Raw genomic sequence first — 19531 nt, 5'->3', positions numbered from 1 at the left:
TCTGAGGAATAAATTATGGAATCACCCTGTAAATTTTCATCCCCAAAACTAACACCTGCATCAAATCAGATCTGCTCCTTAGTCTGCATCTAAAAAGGAGGGATCACACCTTGGAGAGCTGTTGCACCAAGTGGACTGACATGAATCATGGCTCCAACACGAGAGATGTCAATTGAAACAAAGGAGAGGATTATCAAACTCTTAAAAGAGGGTAAATCATCACGCAATGTTGCAAAAGATGTTGGTTGTTCAGTCAGCTGTGTCTAAACTCTGGACCAAATACAAACAACATGGGAAGGTTGTTAAAAGCAAACATACTGGTAGACCAAGGAAGACATCAAAGCATCAAGACAGAAAACTTAAAGCAATATGTCTCAAAAATCGAAAAATGCACAACAAAACAAATGAGGAACGAATGGGAGGAAACTGGAGTCAACGTCTGTGACCGAACTGTAAGAAACCGCCTAAAGGAAATGGGATTTACATACAGAAAAGCTAAACGAAAGCCATCATTAACACCTAAACAGAAAAAAAACAAGGTTACAATGGGCTAAGGAAAAGCAATTGTGGACTGTGGATGACTGGATGAAAGTCATATTCAGTGATGAATCTCGAATCTGCATTGGGCAAGGTGATGATGCTGGAACTTTTGTTTGGTGCCTTTCCAATGAGATTTATAAAGATGACTGCCTGAAGAGAACATGTAAATTTCCACAGTCATTGATGATATGGGGCTGCATGTCAGGTAAAGGCACTGGGGAGATGGCTGTTATTACATCATCAATAAATGCACAAGTTTACATTGATATTTTGGACAATTGAAAGGATGTTTGTGGATGATGAAATCATTTTTCAAGATGATAATGCATCTTGCCATAGAGTAAAAACTGTGAAAACATTCCTTGCAAAAAGACACATAGGGTCAATGTCATGGCATAGGGTCAATGTCAATGAGCAGATGTGATTTGATGCAGGTGTTAGTTTTGGGGATGAAAATTTACAGGGTGATTCCATAATTTTTTCCTCAGAATTGAGTGATTCCATATTTTTTTTCCTCTGCTTGGTCTAAAAAAGTAACAGTTACTGACTGCCACAATCTTTTTTCTTGATTTCTTATAGTGTTTCTTAAAGCCAGAAAGTTGCCATTTGAAATGACTTTAGTTTTGTGTCATGTCTGTGATCTGCTTTTTTTGTACAAAATTAAACAACTGAATGAACATCCACCGAGGCCGGTGATTCCATAATTTTTGCCAGGGGTTGTAATGCACACCACTTGTTGAATTTTCATGTTGCACCTGTTTTTTTATTTGTTTTTTTGTTGTTGTTTTTTTTGTATTTTTTCTGATTCTGTGTCAACTCTTCCATTAGCCATGGATACTTTAATGTACAGGAATAATTTTCGGCAACCTCTGAAACTGATGCCATATTCGATGGAAATGGTATAAGGTTCTAGGCCTCATTCATAACCATTGTGCCTGCACAAAACAGGACATAAAAGAGGTGCAGAACAATTTGTAATGCATACACTGTCATTCATAAATGAATGCGTACAAACATTTTTGCAGATGGGGGCATGAAGGCATCATTTTCATTATTTCCATCATCTGGAAAAGGTCCTGCCTGATGCAGCTGTCATAAAACAGATCTTTTCCCTCCTGTAATTTTATTTAAATAATGGCCCATGTTTTTATCGATGCTAAAATTTTATGAGCATTTTTTTTCTATTAAAAAACACATCAGTGCGGTGATATCACAGCAACACAAAGGATTCTGGGACAACTGAAGGATACAAAATTCTCTAGTTATTCTATTGAGAAGGTTTCATTCTGGTTCTTGTGGTGAGCTTCATAAAGCTCATTAAAGTTAAGTAGTGATTGTGATGCTAAAATGAAAAAGCAAATGAACAAGCAACTTTCGACCCCTTGGGAACAAAAACTACTTGTGGGCTTACTGTTGCCACCTACTGTTCTACTCACAGCATTGATTTATTTATTTTTGATATAAAAAAATAATTGATATATTTTTATACTTTTTTGCATTTACGCAATATCTCTAAAATTAGGAAAGGTCTTGTCTCAGAGTGATGCTGAAAAAACTAATTCATGCATTTATTTCCTCTAGGCTGGACTATTGTAATTCATTATTATCAGGTTGTCCTAAAAGTTCCCTAAAAAGCCTTCAGTTAATTCAAAATGCTGCAGCTAGAGTATTAACGGGACTAGAAGGAGAGAGCATATCTCACCCATATTGGCCTCTCTTCATTGGCTTCCTGTAATTCTAGAATAGAATTTAAAATTCTTCTTCTTACTTATAAGGTTTTGAATAATCAGGTCCCATCTTATCTTAGGGACCTCATAGTACCATATCACCCCAATAGAGCGCTTCGCTCTCAGACTGCAGGCTTACTTGTAGTTCCTAGGGTTTGTAAGAGTAGAATGGGAGGCAGAGCCTTCAGCTTTCAGGCTCCTCTCCTGTGGAACCAGCTCCCAATTCAGATCAGGGAGACAGACACCCTCTCTACTTTTAAGATTAGGCTTAAAACTTTCCTTTTTGCTAAAGCTTATAGTTAGGGCTGGATCAGGTGACCCTGAACCATCCCTTAGTTATGCTGCTATAGACTTAAGACTGCTGGGGGGTTCCCATGATGCACTGAGTGTTTCTTTCTCTTTTTGCTCTGTATGCACCACTCTGCATTTAATCATTAGTGATTGATCTCTGCTCCCCTCCACAGCATATCTTTTTCCTGGTTCTCTCCCTCAGCCCCAACCAGTCCCAGCAGAAGACTGCCCCTCCCTGAGCCTGGTTCTGCTGGAGGTTTCTTCCTGTTAAAAGGGAGTTTTTCCTTCCCACTGTCGCCAAGTGCTTGCTCACAGGGGGTCGTTTTGACCGTTGGGGTTTTTACGTAATTATTGTATGGCCTTGCCTTACAATATAAAGCGCCTTGGGGCAACTGTTTGTTGTGATTTGGCGCTATATAAATAAAATTGATTGATTGATTGATTGATATTCCACTGCTGTAATCACACACAAGCACCTTGATTTCTGTTTCAGAAATGTATCTTTTTTCCTGCCCTTCCTCCTAGTTTCCATGAAAAGATGCATTTCTAACTTCATCTGTACGTTTGAATATTCAAGAGGTGTTTTGTATCGACCATTTATGTGCAGAGGGCGGGACATGAGGCAGATCCATATGCGCACAATTCCAGGTAGTGTGATTTCTAAAGAGGATTTTACTTGGAGGTATGCATACCAACAGCTTGAGTCAGTTTTTTTTTTTTCATACACCATTTTTGCTCATACATATGAATCCTATTTAATGTTTTATAAATGAGGCTCCTGGAGAGGTTTGGCTTTGATATGACTTTTAACTATGTGTAATGATGCTGAATGAACACTGCACAATAACTTTGACTGAACACTGTAAATCAGGTCACAGATACACGATTTGTTGTGTCTCTGAAACATCGTTCTATTACACAGACATGGGTGTCAACATGAGCTAATTAAGAGTGGTGCGATAACATTCACTCGTCATCAGTGACTAACAAATATCTGCCGCATCCAAGCACACCATGTATATATTTCTTTAGTGAGTCTGTAGTTTGTTGTATGTGAGTTTTGATATATTTCTGTAGTTTCACTTAAAGTGTCTGCGTCTTGCCAGTATGTGTGGGTGCACACTTTCAATAAGCATCTGTTGATTGCAGTCGGATGGAAAACCAATTTGAAATGCCTCTCTAGCTGATAGATTCGTGTAATCAGAAGTTACAAACTGAGCTACGTTCAGAATAACGATGTGTTTGCAGCTCAGCTAGTTACCATATAGATAAGAGAGACATTAAACTTCCTGCATCAGAGTGATTTGTCCAACAATCAGCTTGCTAAATCTACGTGACAACCTCTTCAGCGGAGCAGGTTGGGGGACTTTGATCAGTGGCTGTGTATTCGAAGCAGGAATTATATTCCAAAGGTGAATGTTACATATGGTTAATTGAACCTTCACATCAGCCATCATGCTCCAAACATCAGAACATTTAATTTATCATCCAGAAAAGTAGAAGCTGTAAAGTAGATGTTCTCAATGCACTCTAGAAGGTGATTGGCACCAAAAGCATTCGCACGCTTTAGGGGCACACAGCATAAAGGTGAAATGACATCCCAAATCTATGAAAAACTGATCCCAGCTGAAGCAAATACAATGAGATTACCTCTCAAAGTTTCACTTTGCAAAGAGGGACTAGACAAGGCTGCCCACTCTCACCACTGCTTTTCACAGTATTTATCGAACCACTTCATCAGAATGCTAACATCAAGGGTATCAATTCTGCAATGTCTGACCACAAAATCAACCTATATGCTGATGATATCATACTATATCTCCAAGAACCCTCAAAATCAATACATTTTCACAACTATCAGATTACTCTATTAATTGGTTAAAATCAATGTTACTTCCTTTAACTGAGGATTCATGGAATCCTTCACCCCAAGATCCACACTATACCTTTCCTTCTGGCAATATTAAGTACCTAGGCATAAACATCTCTTCTAAATTAGGAGAGCTGGCCCATTTGAACTTCGCCCCACTCACTGACAAAATCTGTAACGATTTGAAACGATGCAGCAACCTCCCCATCTCCCTATTAGGATGAAGAGCAACTATCAAAATGAAAATTTACCACAAATTAATTATCTGTTTTAAATGATTCCGTTCAAACCCACAGTCAATTGGTTTCAGTCTTTAGATTTGGCCATTTCAAAGTTTTACTGGAAAAATAAAAAAAGCTAAAATTAGTCTAGCTACTCTTCAGAAAAATAAATCTCAAGGGGGTCTGGAAGCACCAAATTTTCTACATTACTATCTGGCTAATCAGATACAATACTTGATTAAATGGATTCATCCTGATCCAGTCCACAGCTCCTGGACTGAATTAGAACAGACAGAATGTAACAACATCAAACTATCAGATTTACCCTTTACTATTACTTCCATTAAACGCCATAAATGTTTTAAAAATCCATTGATTTCTTCCACTTTGACTGCCTGGTGGAAAACTTTAGAAATTACAAACTCACAAATGGAAATCTGTAAAGATGCTCCTATTTGTCACAACTCAGACTTCAAGATTAATAAAGCAACTCTTCATGTCAGCACATGGGAACAGAAAGGAATCACACACCTTCATCACCTCTTTTATAATAACAGGTTTGTGCCATTTAATAACGTGATGCAGAGGTTTGGAATTATAGGAGGAAATTTTATTCATTACCATCAAGTAAAGCATGCAGTGATGTCAAAACTCCAGATGCTTCAGTGCCCACCAGAACCACCCACATTAGTGACAGACATCAAGAACCTCCTCCCAATGAAGAAAACCTTATCTAAGGTATATGTTAATATCATGCATGGACACTGCTTTACATTTACCCAGTTCAAAATAGGGGGGGGGGGCTTCCTCCTCACCTCTGATCCTGACCACTGGACACAGATTTGTAAAAACACATTTTCAATGACAAAAAAAACTAACTTACAACTCATCCAATACAAAACTCTTCATAGAACACACATTATAGAGTAGTGTTCAGAATAATAGTAGTGATATGTGACTAAAAAGATCATTCCAGGTTTTGAGTATATTTCTTATTGTTACATGGGAAACAAGGTACCAGTAGATTCAGTAGATTCTCACAAATCTCTAAAGGCTATGAAATTGGGCTATTAGTAAAAAAAAAAAAAAGTAGAAAAGGGGGTGTTCACAATAATAGTAGCATCTGCTGTTGACGCTACAAACTCAAAACTATTATGTTCAAACTGCTTTTTTAGCAATCCTGTGAATCACTAAACTAGTATTTAGTTGTATAACCACAGTTTTTCATGATTTCTTCACATCTGCGAGGCATTAATTTTGTTGGTTTGGAACCAAGATTTTGCTCGTTTACCAGTGTGCTTGGGGTCATTGTCTTGTTAAACACCCATTTCAAGGGCATGTCCTCTTCAGCATAAGGCAACATGACCTCTTCAAGTATTTTGACATATCCAAACTGATCCATGATACCTGGTATGCGATATATAGGCCCAACACCATAGTAGGAGAAACATGCCCATATCATGATGCTTGCACCACCATGCTTCACTGTCTTCACTGTGAACTGTGGCTTGAATTCAGAGTTTGGGGGTCGTCTCACAAACTGTCTGCGGCCCTTGGACCCAAAAAAAAAAAAACAATTTTACTCTCATCAGTCCACAAAATATTCCTCCATTTCTCTTTAGGCCAGTTGATGTGTTCTTTGGCAAATTGTAACCTCTTCTGCACGTCTTTTATTTAACAGAGGGACTTTGCGGGGGATTCTTGCAAATAAATTAGCTTCACACAGGCATCTTCTAACTGTCACAGCACTTACAGGTAACTCCAGACTGTCTTTGATCATCCTGGAGCTGATCAATGGGTGAGCCTTTGCCATTCTGGTTATTCTTCTATCCATTTTGATGGTTGTTTTCCATTTTCTTCCACGCGTCTGTTTTTTTTGGTCCATTTTAAAGCATTGGAGATCACTGTAGATGAACAGCCTATAATTTTTTGCACCTGCGTGTAAGTTTTCCCCTCTCCAATCAACTTTTTAATCAAACTACGCTGTTCTTCTGAACAATGTCTTGAACGTCCCATTTTCCTCAGGCTTTCAAAGAGAGAAGCATGTTCAACAGGTGCTGGCTTCATCCTTAAATAGGGGACACCTGATTCACACCTGTTTGTTCCACAAAATTGACAAACTCACTGACTGAATGCCACACTACTATTATTGTGAACACCACCTTTTCTACTTTTTTTTTACTAATAGCCCAATTTCATAGCCTTAAGAGTGTGCATATCATGAATGCTTGGTCGTGTTGGATTTGTGAGAATCTACTGAATCTACTGGTACCTTGTTTCCCATATAACAATAAGAAATATACTCAAAACCTGGATTAATCTTTTTAGTCACATAACACTACTATTATTCTGAACACTACTGTACAAATAATGAATGTTTATGAGTTCAATGGTACGAATATTTCATGAGGTGAAAGCTGGAACATACCATTCAACTAGGCGAAGCCGAGTTGAATGCTGGTAAAAACATTCATTATTTGTTTTATATAACGGCTAAAATAGATCATTGTCATTTGATATTTTATTAATTTATAAACAACTGAAAAGGGACTTACATTTTGTTGTTCCACTGTGACATGGAGTCCAGTGATGCTGTGCACTGACTTCGGACTTCCATTAAAAAAAAAAAAAAAGACTGTGTAGTTCTTCCGTCCAGCCAAAAATCACATCAGTGTTTCATGGTTGCGCACACACGCGCAACCTGGTCGGCGCTTGTGCATTCGTGAACAACAAAAATAAGACTGTATACGTCCTCAGTGCTGCGCCGCCGGGCTTCTGGTCCTATTGGGGGGTGGGGTGGCGGTGGGCGTGGGATAACTGGATGGCCATCGTTCCTATCCATGTTGGGCCTGTCCATTGGTGGGCCGGGGTCTGGTGCATGAGGGGGGTGCCTCTCCCCGTGGCTGGATCACACATGGCTCCCCGTGCCCCTGCTTCTCCCCCCAGGTTTGTGGGGCAAGCCTGTCTCCCTCCTGCTCCTCGGCTGCCCGTCTCACCTGGGTCTCATCTCGTGCCTCCCTGGCTTGGGGCTGCCATGCGGGGTGCTCGCCCATCTCGGGCTGCCTGGCCCCCTTTCCCCCCTGTTGGTTTGTTCTTTCCCGGTGTTTCCGGTGCTCCTCCGTCTCGTGGTCTCCGTGGCGCTGGAGTTTGGCCGCGGTGCCTAGTGGGGCCGGTGTGTGTGGCCCGCTCCCTGCATCGCGTGTCTCCTCCCGCCGGCCGCATGGGGTTGGACCTCACATGTCACACCCTTTTAATGCACTTCACCAGGACAGTACACGTACGCACATCATACTGGGGTTTAAGTAGCACATTATAGGGATCATATAGTTCTGCAGCCAGGTGATGGGTATGGATTGATCTCCATCCGCCACTCCTGCCCTTCCATTTGAATGCACACACTATATTTCAACACAATTATTAAACACACTCACTTTTCAGAGTCAGGGTCACAGGCAGTGGTGGGTTTGCAGGGCAGGCTGTGGTGCAGCAGTGTACTGCAGTCTCCCACGGCAGTCTGCCACCTGCCTCTCCTGCCCTGCTTTTAATGCAAGACTATCTTTGCTCACTTAGGGGGGCGCACAAAACAAGGGAGTTAACCATAACACCCCGTGGGCGGGGTGGTGCAATTCTGGGCCCCCCCCCCTCTTGGTGGGCCCTGCCGGTGCCCTGCGTGCTTCCCTTGGGTGTGGGGTTACTTCCTGTGCCTCCGTTGGGGGGGTGTTCGGGGTGCATTCCAGTGCCGTCGGGCTGCTCCCCTGTTGGTCCGTCATGCTGCCCCGGTGGCTCTGGTGGCTGCCCTTCCTGGCCCCTGTGCCCCTCCGCTTCCCTTTTTCGCCTGGTTCCTCCTGGGGCCCCGTGTCCTGGGCCCTTTCCCGTTGTCGCTTGTGGTCGGCTGTATGGCTTCCGACGCGCCGGAGTGGTCCATGTCTTATGGTAGGGTTCTGTACTTTTATCTTGGCCCAACACACCAGCCACAGTAGTGATCGGCTATATAGCTGTGATCTGGGTCTCTGTGTGTGGTTGGTCGTGACTGACACTATAATTCGGTTTTGGGTACTCTCAAAGGGATCTGGATCTGGATCTCTGGTGTCCTTGATTAGGGAATGAATGCTCACTAACTTGACAACAGACTGTCGCTGTCACTGCTTGTTCATGTGTGGTGGTTTGTTCCGGCATGTTTTATGTTGGGGCACCGTCTCCTTGATGTCGCACATCACAGTTATTGCTTTCATCACTTGTCTTTCATTTTTGTCTGTCTTCATGTTGTTTTGGTGGTCGGTCCCTCCTGATAGAAGTTGTCAGTCAGCTTTGAGTAGGATCTTGCAGGGTGATCGGGAAGGGCGGATGGGGGTCACACACGCACACCACATTCACTCATGCACTACATACCTTCTGTCCTGCAAGAATAAATTGCATATATGTGTATTAATGTTCATAAATGGTTCTGCCAGTGTGGCATTTACCATTACTATATATGCAGACAGGGGGAAAAAAAAAGAAAAGAAAAAAGAACTGTCCCAAAAATGGACCCCTGTGGAACACCACATGACAGAGGAGCTGTGGAGGAAACAAAATATCCAAGTCTTACACAAAAACTCCTGTCCGTTAAGTAGGATCTGAACCATTCTAGAGCATAGCCCTGAATGCCGACCACCTTCTTAAGGCGATCCAGGAGGATCTCATGATCCACTGTGTCGAACGCAGCGGTCAGATCCAACAACACCAAAACATCAGTGTGACCAGAATCAGTGGACACCAGCATGTCATTAAAAACCCTCATCAAAGCTGACTCAGTACTGTGAAAATTCTTAAAACCAGATTGATAGACCTCAGGGATCTCATTCTAATCAAAAAATGCTTTCAGCTGATTAAAAACAATTTTCTCCAACATTTTTGACAAAAATGGTAGTTTAGAAATATGACGAATGTTGGATAGATCACTAGGATCAAGACCAGCCTTTTTTTATTAATGGTTGAACAACCGCATGCTTCAAGCTAGCAGGCACTACCCCATTTATCTAGCTTCCATTGACACAACTTAGGACAGAGGAAGCCATTGTGGGAAACACTTCTTGAACAGACGCGGAGGAATAGGATCATTGGGTGAGCCAGCAGGCTTCATCTGACGCACCACTTTTTGTAAATAGGAGAGTGTCACAGGCTCAAACTGATACAACATGGCTTTACAAGTGACAGAATCAAACACATCAACAGATGGAGGCATGCTTCAATCCTCACATATAGTCATGAACTTCTGAGTAATTACATGAAAGAACAAGGTCTCAGATACAAGTGGTGGAAGTGAAATTCCTCCATTGGGTATCTGGGCTTACACTCCTGGACAGGGTGAGAAGCTCGACTGTCCAGGAGGGACTTAAAGAAGAGCCGGTGCTTTTTTGCATGGAAAGGAACCAGCTGCGGTGGTTCGGGCATCTGGCAAGGATGCTCCCTGGTCGTCTCCCAAGGGAGGTCTTCCAGGCACGTCCAACTAGGAGGAGGCCCTGGGGAAGACCCAAGCCATGCTGAAGGGATTATATTTCCCAGTTGGTTGGCGAATGCCTTGGGATCCCCCGGGAAGAATTACAGGACTTGGCCAAGGATAATGAAGTGTAAGATGAGCTGCTTAATCTGCAGCCACCACTACCCAGATCTGGATAAGTGGCAGAAAATAAATAAATGAATGAATGAATCCATAATACATGGAGCACCTTGATTATATACAATAGTTCACATTGCACCCACCCAAGGATATTTTAAGGATGTAGTACATCACTCTGCCCTGAGGGTTTCACTCTACACATGGTTGCATAATTTTAGACAGATTTTCAGAATCTTTGTCAATCAAGACCCTGCAAGGCTTATGACAAATATGGGTGTGGAATCCATTAGCTTAGCGGGGAAATTAGTGCAGAAAATCCACTATGGTGATAGTGCAGTTAACTGCCAGGGAGGGAAATTCAACAAGTTCAGACTGTGGCCTGCTTCCATAGACGTGTCCATAAAAATCACAGAAGGATATGCTTTCCAAACTTAATACCCATTACTATATTGGATGATGTTGAAATTGAGGATGGCCCAGTGGTTGTTCCAGCAATAGCAAAGATTTTGTGTCTGCTACCTACAACGTGCGTGGAATGTCTCAAACGTAAACCTACTTCTAGGCATCTTATATATGCTATTCTGGAACCACCCCTAAACCCAAACAGTTCAACTGTCAACCCCACTGAGGTCCTTACACTGGGTCTCATTAACATAAGATCACTGTCCTCAAAATCATTGTTGATCAATGATCCAATTATTGATCAGCACTTAGATATGATTGAGTTATGTGAAACCTGGCTTAAACCTATAGCTGTCCTCCTCTTAAATAAGGCCTGCCCACCAGCATATACATTTAGTCACGTCCCTCATGATGCGAAGCAAGGCGGGGGTGCTGCTTCTTTATAAATCTAGGTTTAGCTTATTAGCTGTTGGGGGTCACAAATATAACTCGTGTGAGCATCTCATTCTCTGCTCTGCTCAGGATATTATGCATTACCAAGGTCAGAAGAATAAAAATCAGCTGTATTACTTTGTCACTGTATATATAGGCCTCCTGACCCATATTCTGAATTCTTAGATGAATTTGGTGCATTCATGTCTAACTTGTCAACTAGTGCAGATAACATTCTGATCATTGGTGACTTTAACATTGATATAAATAAGCCTTCTGATCCCCTCTGCAAATCATTTATGGAAATTGTGGATGCATTAGGATTTCGGCAATGCATTCAGGATTTGATGCACATTAGTGGAAATACCCTGGATCTGGTTCTCGCACGTGGTATTACTGTCACGAATATTGACATCATGCCTCTTACAGCAGTGGTCTCTGATCACTCACTTATTACGTTTACAGCTTCGCTGCCGTGTTTAGTGGAACAACAACCTTATATATCATGACGGCGATGCATCAACTCCTCAACTAAGACTGAACTCAAAGCTAGACTGCCTGATGTCTTAGCTTCACATTTGGCAAATACCCAATCAGTAGACAGACTTGTGGATAGTTTAAACTCAGTGCTCAAAACTACACTTGACATGATTGCGCCACCTGTGTTAAAACCGCGCTCCCCCAAATCACAGTCACCTTGGTTCAATGATTACCTGCATGACCTCAAGCATAAGGCAAGAGGTCTAGAACCGAAATGGCGTCATTCCAAATTAGAAGTATCCCAGACAGCAAATAGATCCATGTAGTCCAACATCTGGTACCAATCCTGAAAACAGATCCGGTCCAGACAGTTTTTGCACCCTGGCCCAGATCTGGCACGGCTCCGCTTTACAGTTCTGGAACAGATCCAGAGCAGATCTGAACTGGATCCTGGTACCAGATGTTGGACTACATCCGGCCGGATCTATTTGCTGTCTGGGATTCCACCTTGTGTGGCATGATTCTATCTTAGACTATAAGCATGCATTATTGGCTACAAAGTGGACCTATTACTCTGATTTGATCAACAAAAACAAGCATAACTCTGATCGACAAGCATAACTCTTGTTCTTGTTCGACACAGTGGCAACATTTATTCATGGACAACCACCTGTAGTTCGCTCTCCTTTTACAGCACAAGATTTCCTGGATTACTTTGAGAAGATAATAGAAGACATTAGGTTAAACATATCCCTGCATGCCTTAACCCAGCCATGAAACCCTGCTATTGAGGTGGGTGCCATTACTGAGGTATTACCTAGATTTACAGAATTTGATAGTATCTCACTTGGCATGCTGACAAAGCTTGTAATGTCAACAAAAAGCACAACCTGTTTATTTGATCCTATACCAACAAAACTGTTTAAGGACCTGTGGCCCCCTCTTGAGCCGACTGTGCTGGAAATTATTAATCTTTCTTTAACTTCTGGATCTGTTTCTAAATGTTTCAGATCTCCAGTGATTAAACCATTAGTTAAGAAACCTAATCTTGACCCTAGTGTATTGAAAAACTATCGGCCGATATCAAATCTATCATTTTGCTCTAAAATTCTAGAAAAAAGTGGTGTCACGGCAGCATGTGGACTATCTTACTAAGAATAATCTTTTTGAGCCACTGCAGTCTGCTTTTAGAAAATATCATTCCACAGAAACAGCTCTCACTAAAGTGGTGAATGATCTTCTGCTTACAATGGATTTGGACACCACTACGGTTCTGGTGCTGTTAGATCTCAGTGCTGCATTTGATACCGTGTATCATCATATTCTACTTTATAGGCTGGAAAATCATTTTGGGATTACTGGGAGTGCCCTTGCATGGCTGACGTCATACTTGACCAGTCGTTCTCAATGTATTTTTTATAGTAACCACCGCTGGACTGATAGTATTGCACACCGGGCATTTGCCTGCTGGCCTGATGGCCTACTGGCCTGCGGATTTTTTTTTTTTTTTTACGAAGTATAATATATAATATAATAATAATTTAAAACATAACACTATAGGTGGATACCGGTATATAAACCCTCCTATTGGTGCATAAACTGGTAGATCGGCCCTTTAGTCATGATTGATTGTGGCCTGGACCAATGAGGTGAGGGGCAGGCCAATTACCCCTCCATCTCGGGCCTCGGTTGGGCTACACAGTGCGCCAGTGCCAGACAGAGCAATAACGAGTGATATGGATGGTGGCAAGAAGAGGAAAGGTGGCGCTGAAAGAGCCAGGGATCAGAAGAGAGTAGCCCTTCAGGCAGATGCTGCAAAATGTCTTAAAATAACAGACATGTTTGCTTCGCATGGACGCGGAGCATTCACATCTGCGGCAGCCTCAGCAAGTGGCAGAGAAGTTCAACAGGTGGACGAGGCGGGGACCACTACGGCCATGACGGTAAGTGAAGGTTAACTTCAGCTATTAATTGATGAACAGCAACCTAACTTGTTCATAAATCAGACATCTGTGTGTGAGAGAGACATTCTGATCTTCTGGTCCGAAGTAAAGTGCTGTCTAACTGTTCAACTTCTATTATTATGTGAATCATCCCTTTTTATTTTATACTCTAAATTAAATGGATGAAACAAATCCTATTCTTTCCAAGTCCTGGCATAATTTCACATACCTAACATTTTACTTTAAATTGAGAGTCATTCTCTAAGTTGATTAGCAACACAAATTGGTAATAAAAGAAATCCTTGATGTTACTTGTAGCTTGTAGTGAGATAGACAACTGTCTCCATCTTGTGGCCTTTTTGTGTATTGCAGTTTCAAAAGTTCAACCTTTGTATCCAGTCATTGGTCCAGTCATCCAGTCATTTCTTGCTTTATATGATGAATTGTATCACACACTATTTCTAAATTTAAGTAACAAGGCTGAATTAAATGACAGCTTATTATGTCTAAAAAGTAATGTGACCTACTGTCAATAGATCATACTTTTGATAAGCCTATGATAACTGTATTTCGGGAGAACTTTTTATAATGCTTCTTATAGTGTTAAAATGTATGTGTCTCCTGGTGCACATTGATCGGTTAAGGGACCAAAAAAAAAAAACCACGCTGTCACAGCAGGCTTAATTTTTTTTCCCCTTCGATACCTGGTGGTGGCCTGGTCTTGGTTAAAAATGCCCGGCCTGAAAAATTTCTCCAGTCCAGCCCTGATAGTAACACTACCGCTAACCTTAGTGACATGAAAATTGGGGTTCCACAAGGGTCCGTCTTAGGCCCCCTGCTTTTCTCCTTTTATATAGCACCCCTTGGGCACATATTGCAGCGTTTTGGGATTACCTTTCACTGCTATGCAGATGTTACTCAGTTATACATGCTGATAACTGCTGGTAATCTCTTTCACATAAAATTCTTAGAAGATTGCCTTGCATCAGTGAGAATTTGGATGTCTACAAACTTCTTACTTTTAAACTCTGATAAGACTGAAATGATGGTTCTTGGTCCAGTAAGACATTGGCATGAATTTGACCAGTTAATTCTCAGCCTAGGCTCGTGTGTCATACATCACACTGACAAAGTGAGGAACCTTGGGGTAATTTTTGATCCTACATTGTCCTTGGACCTCAACATTAGAAATATTACGAGGACTGCTTTCTTCCACCTGTGAAATATATCGAAGATTCGTACCAACCTGTCTATGGCTGATGCTGAGACCCTGATCCATGTGTTTATTTCTTCGAGATTGGACTACTGCAATGTTCTATTTTCTGGTTTACCGCAGTCTAGCATTAGGGCTCTCCAACTGGTTCAAAATGCTGCAGCCAGACTTTTGACATGAAGCAGAAAGTTTGACATCTCTTCACTGGCTTCCTGTCCCAGTGAGATCAGATTTTAAGGTTCTGCTACTAGTTTATAAAATTGTTCACGGACTGGCACCTCCCTACCTAGCTGACCTGATTAAACCTTATGTACGGGCCCGGGCTTTGCGTTCTCTTGGTTCAGGACTAATTTGTGTCCCTAGGGTGAATAAGAAGTCTGCAGGTCATAGAGCTTTCTCTTATCGTGCCCCTGTTCTGTGGAATGATCTCCTTGCGTCAATAAAACAGTCAGATTCTGTGGAGACTTTCAAGTCCAGACTTAAGACTAAGGATGGGTATCAAGAACCGGTTCCTTTCGGGTATCGTTAAGAAATGATTCGATCCACCGACATCAATAACCTTTTTACTTAACGATTCGGTCCTTCAGAGTGGCCGTTGTTTTGGGGGGTGTTTGTCAGGAAAAATGATCATTTCTCTACTTTGATTACAGACCCTGCAGCGGGTTTGTAATCAACTTTTCTGCAGCGTGGCTTTGCTTTGAACCTTGAACCAATCGAAGCAGTGATTTGCAGATCGAAGCAGTGCTTCGATCATTGCTTCGTTGGTTAATTTTTTTCTTTCGCTTTCCCCCGCTAAAACCCTAAAGAGCATATGGCCCTGAGTATTATTTACCTTTTTTATGTTAAACCGACCTGTTATGGTCTTCTGAAACAGTTGCTAGATGTATTTTATAACTTAAAAACGGGACCGATGCTAACACGTTAGCATGTCTATGGCTTTTTCAATGTTAAAATTAGCATTAAGCAGTTGCAGCTGTCAAGTGTTTGTTGTCATAAAAGAGTCAAATGTATTATAAATTGTAATATTTTTTAAATTTATTTTTGTTTATATATTAATAATAATAGCAAGCACAAAAATAATAGTAGTAATAACTAATCTAATGATTATACACAATTTTAGAGAAAGAGACAAAAAGAACCTGAATAAAAACACAACAGAAACCAACTAACAATGAACATATATAAATAAATAAATACATACATACATACAGAAATAAGTGTTTCTTCTGGTTAGAGAGTCCGACTTCCATGCCGAGGATCGTGAGTTTCGCGTCCCGAGGGGAGCGAATGGGCGGAGTCATAACAACACAACGCAGAGTGCAGCCGCTACACTAGCATACTGGTATAGTTTTATTTTACGCCTTTTAATCTTTTAATTCATTTTATCAGGAAACGGAGCGGCCTCAACTTTACCTAAATTCCAGGTCTTTTAGTAAAGCTTCGGGCTAGTGGCCGGTGATCACCTTAGTATATACTCTGTTTTTCTTGTTGTTTAATGCTGGCAAATTATACAGTATTTCTTGCCTTTCTGATGCCTGATTCTGTTTTTTTCTCTCTGTTTAAGGTGCAGCTCCATCCAGAGATGGGAGTTGGAGATTGGCTGCCAATTGAAAATTCAAATGGACATTGGTTTAAAATGTTGCTGCCAAACATTTGACATGAAGCAGAAAGTTTGACCACATTACACCCATGTTGTCATCTCTTCACTGGCTTCCTGTGCCTGTGAGATCAGATTTTATTGTTCTGTTACTAGCCTATAAAATTGCTCATGGACTGGCACCTTCCTACTTAGCTGACCTAATTAAACCTTATGCACAGGCCCTGTGTTCTCAGGGTGCAGATCCCGGGCTGCAGACTTTGCGTCCCTAGGGTGAATAAAAAAGTCACAGAGCTTTCTCTTATCGTGTACCTGTTCTGTGGAATGATCTCCCTGCATCAATAAAACAATCAGATTCTGTAGAGACTTTCAAGTCCAGGCTTAAGACGCACTTATTTTCCCTTTTATATGGCTAGCATACTGGCATAGTATGTTACTATGCTTTTTACTTTTTAAATTAATTTTACTAGGAAACGGAGCGGGCTCCAGCCTGTATATTCGTTTTGTGAATTGTTTTGTAATTTGTGTCTGTTGCATGGTCCAAGCAGAGGGTCACCCCTTTGAGTCTGGTCTGCTTGAGGTTTCTTCTTAAAATCATCATAGGGAGTTTTTCCTTACCACTGTCACCTGTGGCACATAAAAATATAAAGTTTCTGGTTTTCATTGTATCAACCAGTTCAAAGCTTTGTGTCTGATATTTATGGACTGTCATTTGATGGACCAAGAACAAGTACTGAGGTGTTTGGAGATCACAAACTACAAATAATCAATACAAGCTTGAATCTGGCTGTTGTTGTGAAGTGAAATTGGTCTCCAGCCTGAAACACAGGATATATGTGCCTGACATCAGCCTTCCCCAACCTGAGTTCAGGACCCTGTCTTAGGACTGAGGGAATCTGTCCGTCTGTCTCAACATCTTGTGACCGCGATTGATTCTCCACATCAACCTCTTGGATAAACTTGACCTTTTTGCCTTTGTTTCAGAGGATGAGGGTTCTTATGTTCGCCAAATGGGTATTTGTGTTTTGGTGAAATTCTGTATAATTTTCCATTTCACACCTTTCAAAATGAAGGATTCAGTTTTATCGAAAATCACCCTTCACACAAGCAAAAACGGTTTAGAGCCACAGATCTAAATGGCTTTTTTAAAAGCAATTTGGCCTCACAAAATGCTTCAACACATTTTGACCTGCCTGTCACCAAAACCAACTTTACCAGGATTTTTTTTTAAATCTGGAGGCACATAAAAAAATAATAAATAAGTAAATAAATAAATAAACATCCACAGACAGCTGCTGCATAAAATCCTTCTGGACTGTCTGACTCTATATTCTAGTTCCACTAAGTTATGGTTCTTGGCCACAGAAGGATATATGACATGATTAATCAATCAATCAAGAATTGACAGATTGATGGTTTTGTTGATTTGTTAACATAAACTACTGAACCGAGCACTCAGACATTCCAGATAAGGTTTAACATTCTGGAGCCAGAGGCTGCTTTTCGCCCAAAACTGAATACAGATCCCCTTATGTGGGATTCAGGTCAGGTGAATTCTGGGAGTTTATGCTGGAGCTGTGCATCGCTGCACACAGACAGACAGTCGGTACGTCCCCAACCTCCCTAAAGCAGCCGTCTTTCTGCCACATTCAAGTGATACATGGGTCCCCATGGTCTTTTCCAGTTGTTGGGACTAGGTTGACCAGGGAGCTCACTGGGATATGCCAATATGTAGGCCTGGGTTCAAATCCCAGTCACAGTCCTAGTCTAGGACAAGACACTTCAACTGTGTTGTTCCCTAGTCCATCCAGCTGTAAATTGGCGTCAACCCTTGTTGGGAAAGTACATAGTTTGAATATGGCAGATGGGACACCAGCATTAAGTCCAACACAGTACAGTCCTATACATGTTTACCTGATATTAAAAAAGTGTCTCTGCACAAAATAGTTCATTTTATGCTGCCCATCTTTTTTAAAATACCTTATTTGTTACTGCCACATGTGGAAAATGTTAAAAGCACTCAGATAGACATTAATGGCTGCCACATACAGACAACTTGGTAATGCAGCACAATTTGTATACAAAATAGATCTGCCCAACCTGTGGACACAGGCTGGACAAACCGTGCATGATGTCACCCGTAGATTTTCTATAAAGACCTGAAAGAGATACGAAACCCATGTCTGGGCGTTGCAATGTTGGCAGCACTGACTCTGGCTACATCACAACAAACCCATACGTGGATACAGGTGGTATGTGGGTGAATCTATTGTTTGATGAAAGAAGCCTAAACACAACCCTATGTCTGAGTCTGAACAAGCAAAGGTTCATAACTAACATAAGCTAACCTCATTTCATGTTTTTTTATTTTTATTTTGTATTAAATCATATTTTTGGGGAGTGCACTGTGGTTCTTATAATGATTTGCTTTGGTGTGGGCATTAAAATTCATGGGTTGCTTATTTTCTCAGTAATCATGCATTAACAAGACCTAACAGATGAGGCTACTGCTTAGCTGATAAACTCCTAACAGCATTAGTATCCAACAAAAAAAAGGCAAGAATTTTAGTCAGTGCAAATATTACAGCATGGACATCTTAGATGTTCATCACACAAGCCATATCATTCCAGGTGTTTGTAAAAAAAATGTTCAAAATGACAGACAGCCTCCACAAAAGCTGGTGGTCACTGCCAGTGGACTCTGACTTGCAGATGCTGTGAGAATTGGAACTTGGCTCAGCAGGTATCAGTCAAAGTGACCCCGCCCCTAACCAAGACTTTAAGCAACAGGTTTGTCATTGTGTCACACAGCAGCCTGTACTCAAGGTTCCTGAAATGGAGCAATATCTCCACCTGGTGGACATTTACCATTAATGCAGGTACAGTAGATTTCACCAGAAAAAAAATCACCCCCATACAGTTGTTGCAAAGGAGGAAACTATAGAGAGAGGCCCAAACTGTTTTTTGTACCAGGTTGTAAAGATGTTTATTTCTGCCCCCAACATTGATTTGAATGGGGAACCTGCTCACTTTGGAGCCAGGCTCAAATGGTGAGTCAAGAAGCTCCAACTTTTTCTTCTTGCGGGAGGGCTATGGGATGCCATCGAAGCTTACCGCTTACCCATGGACAAATAATTTTACTCATGACAACACTTCAAAAGCAACCCACTTCTACTGGAAAACTGCAGACCTGACAACAGTGTCGCCTTGGCTTCC

General features: G+C 41.4%; 1 long non-coding RNA gene across 1 annotated transcript; it reads left to right on the top strand.

Annotated features, from left to right (window-relative positions):
• The first annotated feature begins 6737 nt into the window (after window positions 1–6737).
• LOC117507886 lies at window positions 6738–19193 on the top strand. The gene is made up of 3 exons (XR_004559864.1): window positions 6738–6750; window positions 7284–7286; window positions 19092–19193. It is a non-coding gene; the product is annotated as an uncharacterized LOC117507886 (long non-coding RNA).
• The last annotated feature ends 338 nt before the right edge of the window (window positions 19194–19531 follow it).

The sequence above is a fragment of the Thalassophryne amazonica genome, chromosome 3 (genome assembly GCF_902500255.1).
Source record: "Thalassophryne amazonica chromosome 3, fThaAma1.1, whole genome shotgun sequence".
NCBI lineage: Eukaryota > Metazoa > Chordata > Actinopteri > Batrachoidiformes > Batrachoididae > Thalassophryne > Thalassophryne amazonica.
This window is presented reverse-complemented; position numbering and strand designations above follow the sequence as displayed.